Below are 23,766 nucleotides of genomic sequence, written 5' to 3' on the forward strand. Positions count from 1 at the left end.
GGCACTGAAACGTTTAACCAGTTTACTTTAACATAAAAGGATTTACAACCAGTCCTGTCACCGGAGTCTGTATGGGAACTCTGAGTTACTTTGACCCTGCCGGGGTCTTCGCCTCTTATTGTGCGCAATTTCTGTGTGGCCCTGCTGCTGTATGTGAACTGGCTGCCGGCCCAATCTGTCCCCTCCGGGTCCTGGTTCGACGGGCAACCCGAGTCCTTATATCGGCTTACCCCCTCCAGGAGTACCGCTGAACTCTGTATCTGTTGCTGCGTCCGGCCCTAGTGAAGCTGATATCACCTCACGTTTTTCCGGTTGCTGTATTATATGTAATGAATACAGCCACGGATCCGGTATCCGTCTTTGCGCCTGTTCTGGGTAGTGATTAATGCTACCCGGTTCTCACAATGTCCTTTTTCTCTATCCCTCTTCTCCTCAGGCCGGTGATTTAGGCCCGGTAACAGTCACAGGGCTGTTAGATATTCAACTGTATGACCTCTCACTTTCAGCTCCTTGGCCCAACTGCCATTTCTTCTCTCAGACCAGAATGGATCAAGGGAAGTCTCTGGAGCTCCCCCTTCTGGCCGGAGGTGGTAGTGCAGTATTGCTATCTTAGTATTTGTATTTATTGTCAGTAACTATTTTTGTGGCAAATACCCCTAGGGGTGCCACATTCCCCCTTAGTTAAGAACAGTACTCCGGGACTGTGGGACAATAACATTTTGAAATAACAATTAATATGTACAGAGTCTTAAAAATGAAAAGTTACAAAAACCACTCAAGGAAACAAAAATAGAGTTCTGTAAAAAGTCACTTCAAATAGCGTCCATTAATACAGTTCTATCCTTGAAGGTATTAGGAAAGGCACTGTACTTAGTGTCCAGGAATTTAGTTCCATTTTTCCAACGGAGTTATCAATATAAAGTCTAAAGAAAGTTCAAAAAGAGCAAAAAGCAAAGTTCAAAAAGCAGTCTTTCCGGAGCTTTGATTTAGTGCCTCCGGGCTGATAAAAAGTTCAAGAATATGCAAGAAGTTCATACAGACAAGTCTCTGTAGGCACTGGGCTTAAACGTTGCAGACTGATAACAATGACTATACTACATTTTCTGTTTAACTATATACGGCATAACATATATACAATTCACATTATGAGCTTTATAGTTGGTAATCTGCATACCTGGCCGGTAATTGACCATGGGTACTACGCTGTGATCTACGTAATAGCGGTGTCTCTTCATGTGGTGTACTACTGTCTACTGCGGATGTAGTATCTGCCCGCTCTGCTAAAGATAATTCCACGACTATGGAGTTGGCAAGTCCACCGTGAATGGGATTACTCTGACCAGGAATCTGTTCTTACTGGCCTGGAACCTCCTGTAGTACGGGGTCAGCCTCTTCCTGTCTTGGGACTTCTGGTATTGGGTTCGGTGTTGGGTAAAAGGCCACCATGGGAACCACTACTGCACCATGGTATGTTAGTAGGGTTTTGGGAAAGTCTCCTATACAGGTGTGATACACTTCCTCTTCTTTTTCCTTTACTGGTTGAACCTGTATGGGTTGAATAACTTCTGGTTCTGGCTGGACAACGTCTGGCTCTTTCAATGCTTCCGGACATAATTTAAGATTGTCTCTTGACACTAGTACAGATGTTAAGCCTCCGTTTTTGCTAATGAGACACATTTTAGGATTATCCACTCTTGTTGGTAAAACTGTGTAGGGTACGGCTTCCCACTGATTGTCCAGTTTATTGGTTCGACGATTTCTCTTGAGCACTTGGTCACCCGGTCTTAATGGGGTCGCTAGAGCATTCTGGTTGAAAGTTCGCTCTTGTCTTTCTCTAGTTTGCTGAAGACTTCTTTCCACACCCTCTTGCACTTGGCGATACTGCTTTTGCCGTATGATATCCCAATTGGAGTCTTGAACTTCTGCGTCTGGTTTCAGAATTCCCATTTCTAGATCGATTGGTAATTGGCCGGGTCTTGCACGCATAAGATAAGCTGGGGTGCAATTGGTGGAGCTCACCGGGACATGATTATACAGATCCACCAAGTCAGGCAATTTCTCTGGCCATTGATTCCTTTCTGTCTCAGGTAAAGTCTTTAGTAGGTCTATTACAATATGGTTCATCTTCTCGCATAAGCCGTTTGTTTGTGGATGATAGGCCGTCGTCCTGATCTTTTTGCAACCATACATATTACAGAATTCTCTGAAGATCTCTGATTCAAAGGCTGTACCTTGGTCGGTGAGAACCTGTTCCGGATATCCATGGGGTCTACAAAAGTACATTTGGAACGCTTTGGCTGCTGTTTTTGCTGTCAGATCTTTTACGGGTACTACTACCAAGAAGCGTGAATAATGGTCCACGATGGTCAAGGCATAGACATAGCCGGACCGGCTTGGTATTAACTTCACGTGGTCTATGGCTACAAGTTCAAGTGGTTGTTTGGTGATTATGGGCTGCAGTGGTGCTCTTTGGTTCTTTTGATCGTTTCTTCTGAGGTTGCACGGGCCACAATTTCTGCACCACTGTTCGATTGATTTTCTCATCCCGACCCAATAAAATCTTTCTCTTAGAAGTACTTCTAACTTTTTCCAACCGAAGTGACCAGCACCATTATGGTAAGCTTCGAGGACCATCTTGACATCTTGTTTAGGCACGATAATCTGCCAAACCAATTCATGTGTTTTCGGATTGGTGTACCTTCTACAGAGCTTCTCTTGATACAGGAACATTTTGCCTCTCTCTTTCCAGAGTTGATGCGTCTCTTCTGGGGCATCCTCATCGGGATATGCACTTTGGTCAGTTAACAGTTCCTTCACCAACTTCACAGCCGGATTGCTGTCTTGGGTGTCAGCCCATCTATGGTGTGCTAACGGATTAAAATTCACCTCTTGTTGTTTCTGATAGGTACTTGACTGATGATGTTTTGCCTTGGGATGATGGAAGGCTGGTAGTTCAATTTCTTCAAGCTCCCCCGTTTCTTCTTCTACATCTCTCAAGTGTGGCATCCGGGATAGGGCATCGGCATTTCCATTCTTGCGACCTGCTCGATACTTGATCTTGAAGTTGTAATTAGATAACCGGGCTATCCATCGCTGTTCTAACGCACCTAATTTGGCTGTGTCCAGGTGGGTCAACGGATTGTTGTCAGTATAGACAATAAATTCTGCAGCGGCCAGATAGTGTTTTAAACGCTCTGTCACAGCCCAAACTACTGCCAGTAGTTCCAATTTGAAGGAGCTATAATTTTCTGGATTTCTTTCAGTAGGCCGGAGCTTTCTACTTGCAAAGGCGATGACTTTCTCCCGACCTTCTTGCTTTTGTGACAGCACCGCTCCTAGTCCCACATTACTGGCATCAGTGTAGAGGATGAAAGGTTGATGGTAATCTGGCTATGCCAGAACCTCTTCCCCGGTTAGTGCCTTCTTTAGTTGTTCAAAGGAGTCTTCCCTTTCGTCGTTCCACTGGAAAGGAGGGTTTCGGTTTGAAGGTTTCTTCGTCTGCCCTACCAAGGCGTCTTGCAAGGGTGCTGCCAACTTGGTAAATCCTTTTATAAATCTGCGATAGTAACCCACCAATCCCAGGAATTGCCTCACTTCTTTTGCGCTGGTAGGTCTCGGCCAATCCCTTATGGCGGTTATTTTCTCGGGATCCGGTGCTACTCCCTCCGAACTCACGATGTGTCCCAGGTACTGTACCTTTGGCTTGAGAAGGTGACATTTGGATGGCTTGACTTTCATGCCATACCTGGATAAGGCTTCGAACACTTCTGCCAAGTCTTTTAAGTGTTGTTCGTAAGTCTTTGAGTAGACGATCACATCATCTAGGTACAGGAGGACGGTCTCGAAGTTCTTGTGTCCGAGGCAGCATTCCATCAGCCGCTGGAAGGTACCGGATGCATTGCAGAGTCCGAACGGCATGCGATTAAATTCACTTAGACCCATTGGTGTGGTGAATGCCGTCTTTTCCTTATCTCTCTCAGCCACAGGGACTTGCCAATACCCGCTTGTTAAGTCTAAGGTGGAAAAATAATTAGCAGATTTCAAAGCAGTCAAGGACTCTTCTATCCTAGGCAAGGGGTAGGCGTCTTTATGGGTGATGTTATTAATCTTCCGGTAGTCTACGCACATTCTCATGGTTCCGTCTTTTTTTTTTACAATCACTAGAGGGGCCGCCTAGGGGCTACAGCTGTCTCTTATTACCCCGGCCTGTTTCATCTCCCTCAGCATATCTTTTGCACATTGATAGTGAGCGGGCTGTATGGGTCTATATCTTTCTTTTATTGGGGGATGGTCACCGGTGGGGATTGTGTGTTCTACCCCTTCTATCCGTCCGAAGTCCAATGGGTGTTTACTGAAGACTTGTTCATATTCCATCACTAGCCTATACACCCCTTGTTTTTGATGGGTAGGTGTTGAATTTATGCCCACGTGTAGCTGTTGGCACCAATCCTCCATTTCTCCATCTGAGCCATTGCCTTCCACCTGACAGGTTGGTTCTAAGGGCTCAATGGTTGTGATGGCATTGTTGTCAACAGTATATATTTTTGCCATTGTAGCATACCTTGGCAAAGTGACCTCTTCCTCTCCACAGTTCAAAAGTCGTACCGGCACTCGTCCCCGGTGTACCTCGACTATCCCTCGTGCTGTGAGTATAGTGGGCCTGCTGTCGGTGTACACTGGTTCTATTAAGGCTTGATAATCTCGTCCCTTAGTACCAATGGCTGCTCTACACCATACCAGCATTTCTGTTTTTGGTGGGATTACAATAGACGTTGGATCACTTACCCTCACACTGCCGATTTCTCCACCTGCAACTTCTACCTGTTGCCTTAACTTCAATACTTTTATTTCCCTCCGGAGAACTCTCTGCTGGCAAGATTGGGCAGTTTCAGCAATTTGCTGTAAGACAGAAATGACTTCGGAAAAGCAGTTCTCTAACACATTCATTCCTATCAATACAGTTGGTTCACAGTTCCGCCGGTCAACATCAACAACAATTATACCCTGTTTCTTCAATTCTACTTTACCAATCTTTATGGTCATCTCCCTGAATCCTAGTTTCGGTACCAACTTACCATTACTGGCCCATATATCTAGTTCAACATCAGAGGGCCCTTTATCAATATCTGCATCAGCCCAGTACCTCTTATAAAGGATATACGGTATAGATGAAATCTGGGAACCTGTGTCCAGCAAAGCGTTGAGAGGAATTCCGTCCAGCACGATAGGGATAATGGGTCGTCCTCCGATGTATCTGTCGTGCCAGGGTGTTGGGCCTTGAAAGTTCATTCCTGTGAAGCGGCCCGCATTCCCAGGGGATTCCCATTTAAATCACAATCTCGTGCAAAGTGGCCTGGCTGCTGGCAACGGCGGCAAATGGGCTGTCCATCCGGTTGGTAGCGGTCGCGGGGTCGTCCTCTCCATGTCGGGTATCTCCGGGGTCTCATCCATGGAACATCTTCTCTACGGTTTGCCAACTCCATCTTGGGTCCTCTCATCTCCTGCATGGTTTTAGCCATTGAAGCAACAACATCAGTTAAAGAGTCAAGCTTTTGTTGAAGAGCCTCATTAGTACTGGGCCCCAGGGGCTTAGCAATGGCCCCGGACATAGCTGATGTCACTGGTACTCCATGTTGTTGAGGAGCCTCTGCCATGAGTTGCGCAGGCTCCTGATCCCGAGGTGCCTCTGCCAGCTGGAGACGTATAGCGCTCTCCTTTAATTGGGCAAATGTCAATTCAGGGTTCTTAAAAACAAGCATGCTCACATGCCCCCGGTGAGAAGGGGTGTAGAGTCCCTCAATAAATTGATCTCTTAGCAGTTTATCCGCTCCGGTGTTAAAAATGGGTTCAGCCAGTGTAAGTGATTTAAGGGCTTCCTGCAGGTTTAAGGCAAAGTCTCTCACGCACTCATTAACTTTTTGTTTGCAATTAAAGAATCGTACTTTAGCTTTGCTGCTGGCAGTGGTTTCAAATGTAGCTTTTAATCCAGCAAATATGCGTTCAACAGTGCCTTTTAGATCAGCTGCCCATGCTGTGACTTCTCGCTTAGCATGGCCACTTAAGTGCATCATCAGGAGACTAACACGCTGAACTTCACCCACGGGGAACATGTCAAAATGGGCCAGCATCTTTCCTCTGAAATCGTCAAGGGTATTAGGCTCACCTTCATACATTGGAAGCCATGGACCACCCGGGGTATATGGCATCAGCACCGGCATGATGGGCGCCACTCCTTGCACCGCTGCGCTGCCGGACTCTCTATTGACACTCTGTCTTTCAGCTGCATTAGCGTCGCCGGGTGCTGCGGCGTCTCCGTGCTGCGACATACTGTGCCCCCTTAGTTAATCCGGACCCTTCCGGTCCTCCGCTTCCGTCGGGATAGTATAGATTTGTTCCGCTGTGCAGCAGGATCGATTTTCCCCTTGCTCTGATGTCAGAGCGCTCAGCTTGGTGCCGCCCACAATGACACGCCCCCTGCTGCTCCCACCCACCGCGCTCTGTAATGGCGGATTCTGAAGTTTTTCAGTTAGACTGGGGCTCAGGTGATGGCGTAGCTCAATTAACAGTCTCGTGCCTAACGGTTATGAGGTGATTACCTCAGGGGATGGCGGCCATCTTCACTCCATTATAACCAATGGGGAAAAGTCACTTTCAATAGTTTTCAATGGGAAATGGAATTTTCTTTAATAAAGTCAATTTTCAAGATTTTTCATCCAAGTTTTCACAATTTTGGACTCCAATCATGGCACACAATACCCGGTATACGGGCTGGCTGAATCCTGTTCGTGACGCCAATTGTGACGCCCAAAAGACCGGGGTACCCAGCACCAGACCAATGGAGTCTGTCTCTTGAGGGGGATGTCACGGGTGGCTTGACCCGGTGCTGTGGCCTCAGGCAATGCACAGTGTAAGGGGTATCGTGAGGGGACAGGCACTTACTTGATCAGCAGCAGGTTCTCCCAGCGGTGACGATCCCGATCCTGGATAGATGGCTATTGTCCAAATGAAAGACTGAGGCACTGAAACGTTTAACCAGTTTACTTTAACATAAAAGGATTTACAACCAGTCCTGTCACCGGAGTCTGTATGGGAACTCTGAGTTACTTTGACCCTGCCGGGGTCTTCGCCTCTTATTGTGCGCAATTTCTGTGTGGCCCTGCTGCTGTATGTGAACTGGCTGCCGGCCCAATCTGTCCCCTCCGGGTCCTGGTTCGACGGGCAACCCGAGTCCTTTTATCGGCTTACCCCCTCCGGGAGTACCACTGAACTCTGTATCTGTTGCTGCGTCCGGCCCTAGTGAAGCTGATATCACCTCACGTTTTTCCGGTTGCTGTATTATATATAATGAATACAGCCACGGATCCGGTATCCGTCTTTGTGCCTGTTCTGGGTAGTGATTAATGCTACCCGGTTCTCACAATGTCCTTTTTCTCTATCCCTCTTCTCCTCAGGCCGGTGATTTAGGCCCGGTAACAGTCACAGGGCTGTTAGATATTCAACTGTATGACCTCTCACTTTCAGCTCCTTAGCCCAACTGCCATTTCTTCTCTCAGACCAGAATGGATCAAGGGAAGTCTCTGGAGCTCCCCCTTCTGGCCGGAGGTGGTAGTGCAGTATTGCTATCTTAGTATTTGTATTTATTGTCAGTAACTATTTTTGTGGCAAATACCCCTAGGGGTGCCACATATATGAGTGTAAGGGTACTTTCCCACGGGACCTCAAGCTGCAGTTTGTAATGATCAGTGATCTGGATTTTAAATCCTCAATTCTGTTAAACTTACTCCAAGAAATCACACCGCGGCCACTTTCGTCCATCCAGTAGATCCTCCTGTTTAGGTTGCTTTTCCAAGAGAACTGAGGATGCTGGATGTGCCCGCATTCTCCACCAACTGACAAGGAAATCTGTAGTCCAAGCAAAACATCCATCTTGCATTTTCTACACAACATGTGAATGAGATTGGAGGACTTCTCGTCCACAATTGTGGCACTGTAATACGAAACGGATTTTAATAGAAAATTTGCTGTGTCTATGGCTTATGGGAACAAACGCTATATAACGCACTAGAATTGTCACTCGGGCCATAAACACGGCAAATTTTCTATCAAAATCCGTTCACCCATCGTGAAATTGTCAACTTTGGTTAAGTTTACATCCAGAATTGCCAGATATTACATCACATATAGTAGTATCATCTCTATAACATGATGCATCATGCTTAGCCGTTGACCTATTTGTGGCATTTTCCATGTGAACTCTGATAGGGACCGTGAACATGCCGTGATTGTGAATTTCCCATTAGTAGCAATGTGGCTTTCTATAGAAGTAGTTCTAAGAGCATTTTCTGTGAGCCATCACAAACGTCACAAGCCCCACTGCTGCAATTTAGAGTCTAAAGTTAGCCATGTGCAGCACACACAAGTGCCGATTAGTCAATCTAATGAATAAAAAAATATGCAGTGTATTGCTGATAATTTATGTAAAACACTCACTTCTAGATCAGGAGGCGAGCGTAGCCGATGATCATGTGTCTGCACATGCCCGACAAGATGCATGCACGATCTGCAGGTATCGTACATCTGTTCTATTCATTCCCTTTAAGGAAGACCTTTCACTGGACTTTTTAATTTAAAGGGATTGTTCAGGATGTTAACATTGATGGCCTATCCTTAGGATAGCTAACAAATAAACTTGCACTCTGTAACGCTATAGTATGCAATCATGAAATATATGAAATTGGAATTGCAATACTGCTCTAGAAAATAGGAAAAAACTAAAATATTTAGTGCATAAATTGTCCTATTCATGTGTGCCCGCCATCCAAAAACATGGCGATTCCCTTTGCTGGGAACCTATCCTAACATGTACCTCTCCTGGGCTGCTAGCCCACAATTATGGGTCGGTAGGATCCTGCTGTGATTAAAACAGCCATAGGCTGATGGGTGGAGTGCTCGGCTCAGAGAGACTATACATAAATAACAAAAACTGACCGTCACTTCCTAACAGAGAACAGGCGTGAAGTGGTGCAAGCTAAGAATGGCCACCTCCATATATACCTAACAAATATACTTGCATCTGTAACGCTATAGCATGCAAACAAGAAATATGTGAAATTGGAATTGCAATACTGCTCTAGAAAATAGGAAAAAATGAAGATACTTAGCTCATAAACTGGCTCATTCATGTGTGCCCCGCAGCCACGACAAGGCGATCTTCTTTGCTGGGAACCTAGACTAATGTTATTCCTCTTCTGGGCTGATAGTCTACATTTATATGGGTAGGTAGGCCAGAGGCTGATGGATGCATATGAATTGGCCAATTTATGTGCTAAGTATCTTTGTTTTTTTCTATTCTCTAAAACAGTTATGCAGTTCGAATTTTATATATTTCATGCTTGCATGCTATAGCGTTACAGAGTGCAGCTTTATTTGTTAGTTACGGCATGTATGGAGGTGGCTACTATTAGTATGTTCAAACCTGTTATCTGTTTGGAAGTTACGGTCAGTCTTTTATATTTGTATACGTAGGCTCTCTGACCGATCACGCCACCCATCAGTCTATGGTGGTTTTAACCACAGCAGGAATCTTCCTCCTCCAATTGCCCTGTTCCACTGATTCTGCAAAAGTTTTTCTTATATTCTGTGTCTTTCCTGTCCAAAGTTATGCCCCCTGGAAATAAAGAAGCTAATGTTGCCTGAAACAAACTGGGCGTGTACCACAGAACTTCAAATTGGACATGGCCAAGTTCTGATTGGCCAGCATCAGGGGAGAAAAAGAAGAAGGTGTGTGGTACACGCCCAGTTGAAAATTTTCATCTTTATTACGAGGTGGCACAACTTTGGAACAGAGGGGCACAGAGGAAAAAGAAAAACTGTTCCAGAATCAGTGTACCTGTGCCAGCTGGAGGAGGGACTCCGTTTCAATAAAAAAAAAATCCTTAAAACCCTGCTACAACATGAGGCCTGAATGCAGCCATAAATAAGGAGGTGATGTATGTTAGGGCTAGCGGAACGCACTGAATAAATATAGATGTTTTTATTGTAATAGATGCATTCGCAGCCCGGGGTCCACCGTGCAGGAGAACCTGCTGCTAGTAAACGGCGGCACTATATGGCGGTATTAACTAACTCTGTTAATTCACAGAGTAGCCGTGAAATCAAAGCACTGCGCCCTGTTAGACTTCACAGAGGCACAGGCTAACTGCCCAACTGAGAGCAGTCAGTGGTCATGCATGCACACAAAACTCCTCGCCGGAGGTGCCAGCATTCTAGGGGCCTATTTCAGCCAGGTCCCTGAATACACACACACACACACACAATCTCCTCGCTGGAGGTGCCAGCATTCTAGGGGCTTATTTCAGCCGGGTCCCTGAACACAAACTTACATGACCACACTGGCGCAAAGCACATAACATAGGAAGATACTAGCGCATGGCCGTGCGGACATGCGCACCTTATATAGCTGCAGCAACTACAGGACCTTCCAAAAAAGGACCAATGGGAAACTGCCACAGAACTTGAGCAGCTTCAGGACCTTCCTGAGCATGTGACCCTTGATCTCCAATGAGAGATCTTACCCTGGGCATGCTCAGAAGGGGAAAAGTAGAACTTAGTTCCAAAGACGTCTGCTCGCTGCTGACCAGTACTGGCTACAATGGCAGAAGCTGGAAGGACAGCAGTAACCCTTCACACAGTGTCAGACTGAGCATGACGCTGGGACCGATGCCTCCGCTGAGCAGGCTCCACTGCGGCAGGAGAAGAATGGGAGACTACAGCGGAGATGGCTCGAGATTCCCCCTGTGCAGAGGCAGGAACTCGACCCCTAACATTACCCCCCCTCCTGGGCCCCCCCTCCTTGGACCTCGCCACGCTCGAAGGCAGCAATGAGCTGCGGAGCCCGAATATTCTCAGCAGGCTCCCAGGCCCTGTCCTCAGGACCATAACCCTTCCAGTCCACCAAATAAAATGTTTTGCCACGTACGACCTTGCACCCCAAAATAGCATTCACCTCATAATCGTCCATAGACGAACCCGATGTCCCGGCAGATGACTCAGAAAACCGGGACATGTATACGGGCTTCAAGAGGGACACATGAAAGGTGGTGGAAGGGCCAGACGGTAGACCACTGGGTTAACCTGTTCGAGGACCTTGAAAGGGCCCAAGTAGCGAGGAGCAAACTTAGTGAACTCAACTCGCAGCCTGATGTTACGGGCGGAGAGCCACACTAAGTCGCCAGGAGCAAAGATCGGAGCGGGGCGCCAATGTGCATCAGCGGAGGACCTCATTCTCTCCTTGGAGGCCCGAATGGCATCCTGAGTGCGGTCCCAAATGTCCCGCGCCTCCACAGCCCAGTCTGCCACCCTGGAGTCGGCGGAAGACACGGGCATAGGCACAGGTACCCGCGAATGCTGACCATAGTTTAGGAGGAATGGGGTCTGTCCGGTGGAGTCGGCTACGGTGTTATTCAGCGCAAACTCCGCCCACGGTAGCAAGGATGCCCAGTCATCCTGCCTGGCTGAGACAAAATGTCGAAGATATGTGACCAAGGTCTTGTTGGCCCTCTCTACCAACCCATTCGTCTCGGAATGATAAGCTGAGGAGAGATTAAACTCAATGCTGAGTAGACGACAAAGCTCTCTCCAGAATCGAGACGCAAACTGGGGACACCGGTCACTGACAATTTTGTCCGGCATACCATGTAGGCGAAATATGTGTTTGATAAACAACACCGCCAGAGCCCGTGCAGAAGGTAGCCGTGGAAGAGGCACCAAGTTCACCATTTTGGAAAAATGGTCGGTGATAACCCAAATAATGGTGCAGCTACGAGACTTGTGTAAGCCCACCACAAAATCCATCCTGACCATCTCCCAGGGTCTGTCTGCCACTGGCAGGGGATGAAGCAACGCAGCTGGCCGTTGACGAGGAGACTTGTTCCTGGCACAGGAGACACATGCCCGAACATAGTCTGCGACATCACGGGCCACCAATATGTGGCCACCAATATGTCCTCGCCAGTAGCTCAGATGTCCTTTTGGTCCCAAAATGTCCACCCACCCTAGAGGAGTGAGCCCAAGAGAGAACCTCCGGATGCACATTGGATGGTACAAAAGTCTTGCCCGGAGGCACAGACTCTAGGGAAACCGGGGCCACAGTTCTCAGGCTCTCGGAAGGGACAATAAGCAGAGGCTCCTCTTCCTCCTCCTCAGATGATACAATGGAGCGAGAGAGAGCGTCGGCACGAATGTTCTTCTCCCCGGAAAGAAAATGGAGAGTGAAATGGAACCGAGAGAAGAACAAGGACCATCTGGCCTGGCGAGAATTTAGCTGCTGAGCGGTCTGTAAATAAACCAAATTCTTGTGGTCTGTGAACACTTGAAAAGGAAAACGAGCCCCCTCCAAGAGATGTCTCCACTCTGACAAGGCTAACTTCATTGCTAGCAACTCCCTGTCCCCGATGGAATAATTTCTCTCCGCTGGTGTGAAGGTTTTGGAAAAGAAGAAGCAAGGATGCTTCCGACCTTGAACATCCTTTTGGAAAAGGACTGCTCCAGCACCAACGGAAGAGGCATCCACCTCCATTATAAACGGCTTATCTACATCGGGGCAATATAGGATGGGAGCACTAGCAAAATGAGATTTAATAGAAGTGAAAGCCTTGGAGACCTCCACAGACCACAATTTGGGATTTGCTCCCTTCTTGGTGAGGCCTACCAAGGGAGCTACCAAAGTTGAGAAATGAAGAGTGAACTGGCAATAATAGTTAATGAACCCCATAAAGCGCTGCACCGCTTTAAGGGAATGGGGTTCTTGCCAGTCCATCACAGCCTGTAGTTTGGCAGGATCCATAGCCAATCCTTGGGAGGAGATGATATAGCCCAGGAAAGGTAAAGACTCCTGCTCAAACACACATTTCTCCAACTTGGCGTAGAGGGAGTTAGTTCGTAAGAGGTCGAAGACTCTGCAAACATCTTTCCGGTTGGAGTCAATATCTGGTGAGTAGATGAGAATATCATCCAGATAGACTACGACCGAGGTGGAGAGCATATCCCGGAAGATATCATTTACAAAGTCTTGGAAAACGGCTGGGGCATTAGAGAGCCCAAAGGGCATCACTAGATATTCATAGTGCACATCCCTGGTGTTAAAAGCCATCTTCCATTCGTCCCCCTCACGGATGCGAATCAGGTTGTAAGCACCCCGCAGATCTAGTTTAGTAAACACCCTTGCTCCCCAAAGCCTATCAAAAAGCTCAGATATCAGGGGCAAAGGATATTTATTCTTAACGGTGATGGCGTTAAGACCCCTGTAGTCTATACATGGACGTAGTTCTCCACTCTTCTTCTGCACGAAGAAGAACCCAGCCCCTGCAGGTGACACTGACTTTCTAATGAATCCTCTTGCCAGATTTTCCTGGATGTACTGAGACATTGCCTCCATCTCCGGGAGAGAGAACGGATAGACTCGACCCCGGGGAGGCTCAGCACCAGGCAAAAGGTCAATAGGACAGTCATAGGGGCGGTGAGGCCGAAGGGTCTCCACAGCCCTTTTGGAGAACACGTCAGCATAGGACCAATACTGCTTGGGCAGAGAGGAAAGATCTGTGGGTACCTCTGTTGAAGCAACCTGAACGCTCTCCCTCTGACATCTACCCCCACAAGATTCACCCCATCCCAAAATTCTGCCTGTGGACCACTCAATATGAGGAGAGTGGTACCGTAGCCAAGGCATCTCTAACAGGACCTCAACAATTCCTTCAGGAATGACGAGCAGAGATATAATCTCCCGATGAGATGGAGACAAGGACAGTGTGAAAGGGATGGTCTGGTGTGTAATCTGTGAGGGCAGTGTCGACCCATTCACCACTCGTACAGTTACTGGTTGAGCTAGCATTACCAGGGGTATTGCATGACGTTGGGCGAAGGCAGAAGACATAAAATTGCCCTCCGCCCCAGAATCCACGCAGAGCTCTACCGAGTGAGTGAATGAGCCTATTGTAATTGTCCCCTTAAAGGACAATTTGGATGCAAACGTTGCTGTGTCTAGTGTACCTCCACCTACTACCACTAGACGCTGACGTTTCCTCGACCGCTGTGAACATCTGGTGGCCAGATGTCCTGACTGCTGGCAAACATGGCAGACCTTGAGTGCTTGAGCGGTCTGGGACTTAGATCCCGCTCGTGACACTTCCTTGGCCTCATGTGACTCAGGAACCAGGACCGGAGATTCCAAAGGTTTGGCGAAGGTGGGAGCCAGCCGAAACCTCTGCCTACACTGGGCCCGCTCTAACCTCCACTCGTGAAAACGGAGGTCAATTCGGGTAGACACAGCTATTAATTCCTCCAGTGTGGCGGGAACCTCCCTTGTTGCCAGAGCGTCCTTCACGTGGTCAGCCAGCCCCCTCCAAAATATAGGGATAAGGGCTTTATCTGACCACTCCAGTTCAGATGCTACGGTGCGGAAGTGGATGGCAAAATGGCTGACCAAGGACGAGCTCTGAGTCAATGCCAACAGTTGGAGAGCCGTATCACGGGTGACTCGAGGCCCTAAAAACACCTGTTTCAGAGTGCTCAAGAACAGCGGAGCACTCTGCACCACATGATCGCCACGCTCCCACAGCGGCGTAGCCCACTCCAACGCCCTGTCCGACAGGAGAGACACAATAAATCCCACCTTTGCCCGCTCTGTGGGGAAACGTGCGGCCAGAAGCTCGAGATGTATAGAGCACTGGCTCATGAAACTCCTACAAGATTTACTATCTCCAGAAAATTTCTCTGGCAGCGGGAGGCGAGATAGAGTCGGAGCAGGGGTGGCAGTTGACAAGGTAGCTACAGCCACGCTAGCAGCCTGAACAGCAACTGCAGTAACATCCACAGCTGAGGTTGAGCGCTCGAGAGCCGCCAACTTACCCTCCAGCTGCTGGATGTACCGCAAGGATTGCTGTTTATCCGCCATTTACTAGCCAGACCCTGGCGCTAGTATTCTGTTAGGGCTAGCGGAACGCACCCAGTAAATATAAATGTTTTTATTGTAATAGATGCGTTCGCAGCCCGGGGTCCACCGTGAAGGAGAACCTGCTTCTAGCAAACGGCGGAACTATATGGCGGTATTAACTAACTCTGTTAATTCACAGAGTAGCCGTGAAATCAAAGCACTGCGCCCTGTTAGACTTCACAGAGGCACAGGCTAACTACCCAACTGAGAGCAGTCAGTGGTCATGCACGCACACAAAACTCCTCGCTGGAGGTGCCAGCATTCTAGGGGCTTATTTCAGCCAGGTCCCTGAATACATACACACACAATCTCCTCGCTGGAGGTGCCAGCATTCTAGGGGCTTATTTCAGCTGGGTCCCTGAACACAAACTTACATGACCACACTGGCGTAAAGCACATAACATACAAAGATACTAGCGCATGGCCGTGCGGACATGCGCACCTTATATAGCTGCAGCAACTACAGGACCTTCCAAAAAAGGACCAATGGGAAACTGCCACAGAACTTGAGCAGCTTCAGGACCTTCCTGAGCATGTGACCCTTGATCTCCAATGAGAGATCTTACCCTGGGCATGCTCAGAAGGGGAAAAGTAGGACTTAATCCCAAAGACGTCTGCTCGCTGCTGACCAGTACTGGCTACAATGGCAGAAGCTGGAAGGACAGCAGTAACCCTTCACACAGTGTCAGACTGAGCATGACGCTGATGGGACTGATGCCTCTGCTGAGCAGGCTCCACTGCAGCAAGAGAAGAATGGGAGAGTGCTGCGGAGATGGCTCGAAATTCCCCACGTACAGAGGCGGGAACTCGACCCCTGACATGTATCACAGCACAATCAGACAGATTTTCTAGTCAAGCTGGATAAAGCTGTGGGACCTGTAATGCCAGAAACAAATATATCAGGATTGAGGATGACTCAATGATTTACATTCTCTTGGATTTTTTTTTTGGGGGGGAAGGGTGGGGGATGATTCTCTAAATTGTCTGAGTGTGCTAAATAATCCTGGTTCTGGTAATATATAAATACAAGCAAAATGCTATAATGAATATTTTTTGGGGGTCTATTAGCTATATAATTAAAAATGACGGGGAAAACATGAAATTAGCAGATCAGGTGAGAACATGGAGCACACAATCCAAACTACATTTTGTATAAAATCGAAATGCAAAATAATCCCCATCGTAGCCCTGTCTTCGTCTCGCGAGGCCATGATTAATTATACCCTATATAGCAACAGGTGGGTAATCAGCAGCGTCGCCGTCCTCAGATGCACACCTGTGCTGTGCCCGCTCCTTCTAATACTCACAGACGGGCGCCATAATGACAAGATTTATTCCTGGACGTTTCACTCCCTGACATACGATAGCTTTGCACCTTTTCTGTCACCACCTGTACACCGCCACTTCCATACCCTCTGACACTTGATAATGAAAAGCGCCCCCCTCCAGAGGCATACCTTGAATCTTCTGGGCCCCAATGTATAATCTTTACTAGGTCCCACAGGTACCATGGTTTATTATGTGGGTATGGCTCCAAGGGATGGAGAGATTGGGCCACAAGAGAAATTAACAAATTGCAAATTTTACAATTTGCACCAAAGTTCAGTTTCCGAGTGGAAAATATTTTGCTCACATATCATCCACCTTACTGGTGCTATCATTCCCTTTATCCATGGGTAAATCTTCAAAATCTGAAACATTTACCTTCAGATTGGACATACCCCAATACTTATATGTGGCAGAGGGTCTTTTAGACCATCCCAGGGTCTTTTAGACCAACTTTGCAACCATATAGCCACACCACTGACATCCTTCGCCTCCTGAAGTAAAGGCCACAGCAAATTTGGGATTTTTTTGTAGTGCTTTTACTTGTTTGTCCCTCTACGTTTGCTCGTTTTTGATCAGTTTTTGATAATGCAGATATTCTGCACTATTTCTATATGTCATGTGTATTAGGTTACTTGCTTTTTTTTTTTTACATGTATTTTTATCACATTTTTTACTTTGTTTTTGTCTTTTGTTAGTGCGTCATGTTTTAAATAATGCGCCTTTGTTTGTGACAATTCCTGGAATTTGACTTTGTCAAAACATTATTGATACAGATATGTGCGGATTAGTGCGTTTACGCAACGGAACCTTATTAAAAGCGCATGTGCATTTTTTACGTTCGGATTGTGTAATCAATTCAACTCAGTGTACTAGCAAGAAAAACCTGACATATTGCAGATTTCTAACATGCAAACTCAGCAAAAAAAAAATCATATTGGGCATGATATTTCTATAAATCCAATCCACTTTTCTGGGACTGCAAGGCTATGTTCACAAGTGACATTTTCGCAGAATTTTTTGTTTTCTGTAGCCAAAGCCTTCACTCTTTGCTGTAATAAGGCTGTGCATAAAACACAGCAAATAGGCGCAGTTTTTTTCTGCATTTTTAGCACAGATTTCATGTGTGATTTATCTACAGTACATGTTAAAAAAGTAGTTATATTCTCGAAAAATGCTGCAAAAAGACAGTACAAATGTTATGCTGTGTTTTTTTCCACTGTTTTTGCAGTGTTTCATTACTTTCAATGGGTAAAAATGGTGTAAAAACGCAGAAAGAATTTACGTGCTTCAATTTTCAAAAAAATCTGCGTGGATGTGACATTTCTGAAATCTCATTGCTTTTGCTGTTATAGGAAAAAAAACGTAACCCAAAAAATACGATGCAAAAATGCCAAGCGAACATACCCTGAGACATGCGGCGTAAAAACTCACCAAAAATGAATCATGGGAATTTCACCTAATACTATAAAACCTATACTGTAATTTATGGACATCGGGAAAATGGATGATATTACAGATGAAAAATGTCAAGTTTTGTGGATGAAAATCGGGCGATTTTTTTCTTACGCTCACCTGATCTGGCACAAGGCCGGATTCAGACAAGAATTATGGAAAATTATTGGTAAAGGGATGATTCTTTTATCCATTTTGTCACCCGTGCGCCATCCGTATGTATGATTTTTTTTTTTTTTTTACATATGTATAGCATTTGTTTCTATATGTCAAAAATTTATAAGATCAAACACAGTTCATCATCAGTTTCTCCGTTCATAGATTGTAAGCTTGCGAGCAGGGCCCTCACTCCTCTTGGTATCTGTTTTGATGTCTGTCTACTGTATGCTGTAATGTTTTTTATTGTCTGTACAAATCCCCTCTATAATGTAAAGTGCTGTGGAATACGTCGGCGCTATAGAAATAAAATTATTATTATTATTAATAATAATAATTGCAATTGACCCGTAAAATACAGATGCCATATGGATGATGTCTGTACGGCATCTTTTCTTTAATGTTCCTGTTGAGTTGAAAGTCTGGTCCAAAAAACGGATCAGACTAGTGCAGGGGTGGTTAATGAATTTCCCCAAAGGGCCAAATGATAGACAGTGACTGTTGTGGAGGGCCAAGCCAATAGGCTAAAATTAATTTTGCTCAACATTAATATTAACAGATTAATTATAATTATTTAATAATAATTGTATCACTTAAAGGGAACCTGTCACCCCCCCCCAGGGCGTTTTTAAGTAAAAGAGTCACTTTCAGCAGCACTAAGGCCAGTCTCACACGTTCAGATTTTTCCGGTACGTGAAGAAAAGGTCCCGGAGCTATCCGTGTCTGTGTGTCCGGGTGTGCACGTAGGCCATCCGTGTGTCATCTGTGTGCTGTCCGTGTGTCTCGTTCGTGTGCTGTCCGTGTGTCCGTGTTTTGAAACAATTTGTTTCAATTTTAACCCTATGGCCAGGATCACACATGCGAGAAACACGTCCGTGTCTCGCATGTGAAATCCAAGCTCTGGCGCCGGCACTTGGGAGCGGAGCGTGCAGCTCCATGTGTTCCTATGCGGCCGCACGCTCCGCTCTGGAGTGCCGGCGCCAGAGCTTGGGTTTCACATGCGAGACACGGACGTGTTTCTCGCATGTGTGATCCCGGTCTATGTCTTTAAGAAAGCACACGGACGGCATCTGTGTGCGGTACGTGTTTACACGCACCCATTGACTTGTATGGGTCCGTGTGATTCACGCGTTCCCACGAACACTGACATGTCTCCTTGTTTTGCACACGGACACACGGTCCGTGAATACTCGCTGACATGTGCAGAGACACATTCATTTCAATGTGTCTACGTGTGTCAGTGTCTCCGGTACGTGAGGAAACTGTCACCTCACGTACCGGAGCCACTGACGTGTGAGACCGGCCTCAGGCTGCATTCTGTGAAGATGGCTCTTATGTTTAGCCCTAGGAACGCTGAAATATTCAGTTTTATAAATTTCACGTCATACCTGTATGAGTCCGGGGGGTATGATTTCTCCCCCTGACTCAGCCGCCTTGCAGCCGTCCATCATCCCACCGGGCACCGCCTCCTCTCTGCCTTGTGCCGTCACCTGCGCCTGCGCTCTGCAATTATTTATCGGGCATGCGCCGTGCTATCTGCCCTGGAACTTGCATCAATTGATGTAAGTAGATCGCGCCTGCGCACAGCCGAGGCCCCAGATCCCGCCCCGCAGTGTGTTATGATGTATTCACACTACGGGGCTGGGAATCTGCTCCACTTCGGTACTATCTTCAATGGAGCATGGTGACCCGCTCCACTGCACAGGCGCCAGATTCCCAGCCCCGCAGCGTGAATACATCATAACACACTGCGGGGCGGGATCTGGGGCCTCGGCTACACAAAGGCACCAGTGACGTCATGACAGAGAGGAGGCAGCGCCCGGTGGGATGATGGATGGCTGCGAGACGACTGAGCCAGGGGGAGAAAACGTACCCCCCGGACCCAATACAGGTATGGTGCGCAGTTCATAAAAGTGAATATTTCAGCATTCCTAGGGATACTAAACATAAGAGCCACCTTCACAGAATGCAGACTTAGGCTACTTTCACACTAGCGTTTTCTGCAATCCGTCACAATGCGTCGTTTTGCAGAAAAAACGCATCCTGAAAAAATGCTTGCAGGATGCGTTTTTTCCCCTAGACTTGTATTGATGACGCATTTGCGACGGATTGCCACACGTCGCATCCGTCGAGCGACGGATGCGTCGTGCTTTTGCGGACCATCGGGAGCAAAAAACGCTACATGTAACGTTTTTTGCTCCTGACGGACCGCTTTTTCCGACCGCGCATGCGCGGCCTTAACTCCGCCCCCACCTCCCCGCACCTTACAATGGGGCAGCGGATGCGCCAGAGAAATGCATCCGCTGCCTCCATTGTGCAGTACGTTAAACGCTAGCGTCGGAATCTCTCCCCAACGCATTGCGACGGGGAGATTCCGACGCTAGTGTGAAAGTAGCCTTAGTGCTGCTGAAGGTGGCTCTTTTACTTCAAAATGACCTGGGGGGGGGAGGGGTGTGTGTGTGTGCGTGACAGGTTCCCTTTAATATTGAGCAGAATTAAGTATGCTGACATCCCATTAACCGTATGAGCCCTCACACAGCCCCTTATATACCATAAGAGCCCCCACATAGCCTCCCTATATACAGTGTGAGCCCCACACAGTATCCCATATACAGTGTGAGCCCCACATAGCCTCCCTATATACAGTGTGAATCCCAAATAGCCTTCTACATACAGCATGAGCCCTACATAGTCCCCCGTATACAGTATAAGCCCCACACAGCCTCCTATGAACAGTATGAGCCCCACAAAGCCTCACATATACAGTATGAGCCCCACATAGCCTCTGATATACAGCATGAGCCCCACATAACCTCCTATGTACATTAGCCTCACATACCCCCTTAGGCCGGGGTCACCCTTGCGAGTGTGACAGGAGAAATTAGTGGAAGTCTCTCGCATTAGTACCCGGCACTCGGGACCGGAGTGTGCGGCTGCATGTATTTCTATGCAGCTGCACACTCCGATCCCGAGTGCTAGCGGAAGTGCCGGGTATTGATGTGCGAGACTTGCACGAGTTTCTCGCATCACACCCGCAAGTGTGACCTCGGCCTTATATACAGTGTGAGTCCCAAATAACCTCCTATGTACATACAACATCCTACACACATGAAAAAGAAACACATCACATACTCACCTTACTTACGTTTCCCCGGTGCTCTGCTCCAGTCTCCGGTGCACTGACTCTCCACAATCCACAGGTGGTGCGTTGAAATGAGTCTCACACGCTGATTGGTTGAAAAAGGGTCCAGCTGCCACCGCTCCACCAGTATTTCCACCGCTGTATGTACCCTGAGAATGCAGATATCGGTGACAGCAGGCGGCGGATGGATGGACACCGGGTAGCAGAGGGCATGGTGCGGTCTGTGGGCAACTGTTTCAGCCCTTCGGTTGTCCCGATCTGAGGGCTGCACTGAAACAGCCAGAGGGCCGGATGTGACCAGCGGGTCGCACTTTGCCCAGGTCTGGACTGGTGCATGCTGAGGTTTTTTTTCACACAGGCACCCATCTGACCTGCACTATTCAGTTCCATGTGCTGGCCGATTCTAACATACAGAGCACACGTACGTAAAATTTTCTCACCTGCACCTGACCTTAGAACTGATTCTGATGTCCGATTTTAATGGAGAGAAAATGTACCCGTAATAGTCTATGAGACTGTTCATGTCCGTCTTTTTGTGGAATGTGGGTCCGCAAAATACAAAATGCGGATATGTCCAATTTCGATCTGAACGTGAATCAAACTTATCCATTCAAATCAATGGGTCCATGAAAGAATGAATGACACACAGATCCCATCTTAACGCTTTGCGTTTTTTTTGTTACCGTTCAAAGTGTTTTTTTTCCCATTTTGATAAAAGTGCACCCCAAAAGACTGCAGACATATAAAACTGAGAGTACGCGCCCTCGTCGCGTCCGACGCTGACTCTACCAGTGTTTTGGCTGCAGTGGTGACATCACGACTACAGTGCACATTACCGCTGCAGCTCATCACTAAGATTAGCGGCTCCTGGTGTCTCCATCAGCAGAGCTCGGAGATTGGCTGCAGCGGTGATGTACACTTTAGTCGATATGTCTCTACTGAATCCAATACATGGAAACCGAAGCGGCAGTGACGAAGCGGCGCTGGACCTAGGGAGGGTGAGCACTAAGTTTGCTGATTTACAAGTGTGCAGTCTTCAGGGTCCCACTTTTTTAAAAGCGGAAAATCCCTTTCAGTAGGGTAGAGAAGCTTAGCAAAACATTATTTTTTTGGGTTGCATATGAGCAAAATGGATGCCACTCTGATGGTAAAAATTGACACACGGACCAAAAATGGATAAAAAATTGGAACAAATGTTTTTTTTTTCTTAATTTGCAAAGAAAATACAAGAAAAAAATCCCTGAAGTCTGAATGAGGCCTTAATAATATAAAGTAAAGAGAGTCGCCAAAAATGTGCGTACAAATATAATAAAAGCGCTTGAAGTGCGTGGGTATTTTCTGACAATGGGTAAACCCCGGGAAGATGCCCTCAAGGTTGTAATATATATTTCCCATATCCTTCTTTGTGCCCCCGCTGACAGCCTCACCAATATATGCTACGGATTTAAAAAAATAGTGAACGCGGCTGTAGAAAACCATGTTACAAATATTGAGAATGGCTTCACAAACTTCTTTTACCGGCCGGGCACCTCACGGTGACTTGGCACGCTACACCGCGGCCGCCAGGCCACGTTACTGGGCAGAAGTCTGCGAGGCCAACCGAGGTTAAGCAGCTATTAAAATAAAAGGTTTAGGCCGGAGCTGCGCTTCAGATCAGCACTCCAGAGCAGCGCTCAGCACACGGACAGCTTTATTACACAAGTGTCAGCTCCGGTCGGTCCAGCGCCGGCGGCAGAACTGGTAAACACAAATCTCCGTTACTGCCATGTGTCCTACACCACGGCCCCCGATTCATTATTTTGGGTATTCTTAAGTCACTTTTTTATTTTTTATTTTTTTTGTCTTGTGGTTTTCAATGACCAATTTTTTGAACCAATTTCTTCCAATATAGAGCACAAAATAAAAAAAATTGTGTTATCTGCTAAAATATTGCAAAATTTATGGGACTGGAGTACATTTGTGCAAAAAATTTGCAACTTTTTTTAATTTTATTTAAGGCTGTGTGCACACGTTGCGTTTTTTTTTCGTGTTTTTCGCTATAAAACCGCAAAAAAAAGCATACATTATGCATCCCATCATTTAGAATGAATTCCTCAATTTTTGTGCACATGATGCGTTTTTTTTCCGCGAAAAAAACGCATTGCGGTAAAAAAACGCAGCATGTCCATTAATTTTGCGGATTTTCCACTATATAATGCATTGGGAAATGTCCGGAAAAACTAGCAAAAAAAAACCGCACCAAAAACGTGCAAAAAAACCGCATACAGATTTCTTGCAGAAAATTTCAGGTTTTTCTCAGGAAATTTCTGCAAGAAATCCTGAACGTGTGCACATAGCCTAAAAGATGCAATTGATGAATCAGAGAAAACATTTTGGAAACCCCAAACCTGGCGCACAATATGAACATGAAAAAAACGTGACCACATATAAAAAAGACATTTAATAAAGGGGTGAATGTTAAAAGAAAAATAAGACACAGATTAAAATAAACTGCAGAAAATGGGACAAAACAAGGCCCAAAGTCACCAATAGTAACCAATCACAGCACAGCTTTCAGTTTTCAAGAGTGCTATAGCAAATGAAAGCTGTGCTGTGATTGGTTGCTATTGGCATCAGTTTTTTTCAATTGTTCTATAACTATCCCCTTGCAGCCTATAGCAACCAATCACATTGCAGCTTTCACTTTCCCACATGCTTT

The 23,766-nt window shown here is 46.7% G+C and overlaps 1 protein-coding gene across 4 annotated transcripts in view; it reads left to right on the forward strand.

Moving 5' to 3' along the window:
* The window catches only part of MLLT10 (MLLT10 histone lysine methyltransferase DOT1L cofactor), a 247,985-nt gene that overhangs the window by 74,041 nt on the left and 150,178 nt on the right, over positions 1 to 23,766 (forward strand). The window lies entirely within an intron of this gene.

The sequence above is a fragment of the Ranitomeya imitator genome, chromosome 6 (assembly GCF_032444005.1).
Source record: "Ranitomeya imitator isolate aRanImi1 chromosome 6, aRanImi1.pri, whole genome shotgun sequence".
Classification (NCBI taxonomy): Eukaryota; Metazoa; Chordata; class Amphibia; order Anura; family Dendrobatidae; genus Ranitomeya; species Ranitomeya imitator.